Source organism: Austrofundulus limnaeus, unplaced genomic scaffold (genome assembly GCF_001266775.1).
Source record: "Austrofundulus limnaeus strain Quisiro unplaced genomic scaffold, Austrofundulus_limnaeus-1.0 Scaffold74, whole genome shotgun sequence".
NCBI classification, from domain to species: Eukaryota; Metazoa; Chordata; class Actinopteri; order Cyprinodontiformes; family Rivulidae; genus Austrofundulus; species Austrofundulus limnaeus.
The window spans coordinates 683829-684826 of record NW_013952476.1 but is presented as its reverse complement, the minus strand read 5'-3'; the positions used below and the strand labels follow the sequence as shown (position 1 = coordinate 684826).

The window sequence follows — 998 nt, the reverse complement described above, 5'->3', positions numbered from 1 at the left end:
ATTTATTTATTTATTTATTTTTTATAAAAGTGGTACGGTAAGATAAGACGTAAGATTTCAGATCTCGTGGACATGTCAGAGTCAATAAGAAACCAGGGACAAGAAGTTCAGGTAAAGTCCTCCCCCTGCAGCACATGTCACACAAACAGCTCAAAGAGTGGATGTTTTTGTTTGTTTCAGTCGATGATGGAGGAAGATCTGGCTCCCGCAGTTTGAGGTGTGGTCTCCTGCGTGCACAAAGTCGTCCAATCACCTTCCATGAATTTTTTTTTTACTATCTTTCTCATTTCTRCTAGAACRGTTGTAATGTTGGCTGTATTTCTCACAGCCTCAGCCAGCAGCACACCGACTCATTATGAGCATTTATTTTGTGTTATTTCTGATTAAATTCAAWCAAAACTTCAAAGCAGTYCATCCAAACACGTTAGTTTGGTAGAAATATGTTGAACAAAGCTCTCATCTTCCCTCTCCTTCCTCTCACAGTGCTTCTTTGGGCGACTCCACAAACCTTTGGTTCTCCTCTGTGGAGCAGACTGATGAGGATGATGATGATGATGATGATGAAGAATGACACAATGAAGATGATGAAGAAGCCAGGCCTTCCGCATGTACTGAGGACTTTTTAAAGACGGGCACAGGAACCTAATAGTTTCTCCCTCTCACCACTAAACCCCGCCTCCTCATCCCCTCACCCCTTCATCCCACTCCAGAGAATCCAACAAAGCCGTGTTTAAACCTTCCAAATTCCAGCAGAGATAAATCTAATCAGATCGTGACCCCTTCCCCCATCCCCCCGACTGGAAGTGACACCCTCAGTTCTCCTTTCGGCCCAGTAGAGAGGGTTTATGGTGGGCTGTATATAAGCAGTGTAAACTGGAGTCTGTGTATCTGTGTCTTTGCTTGGCTCTCTGTACGCTCCGAGGTTCCAGTCAGACCCACACAGGGCTGCGTGTGTGTGTGTGTGTGTGTGTGTGTGTGTGTGTGTGTGTGTGTGTGTG

The 998-nt window shown here is 45.0% G+C and overlaps 1 protein-coding gene across 1 annotated transcript in view; it reads left to right on the top strand.

Annotated features, from left to right (window-relative positions):
* LOC106519261 (neurocalcin-delta A) overlaps window positions 1-561 on the top strand; it is a gene marked incomplete at its 5' end in the record, with an annotated part of 22033 nt that extends 21472 nt beyond the window's left edge. Inside the window, 1 exon segment of the mRNA XM_014010843.1 lies at window positions 484-561.
* Window positions 562-998: the final 437 nt, after the last annotated feature.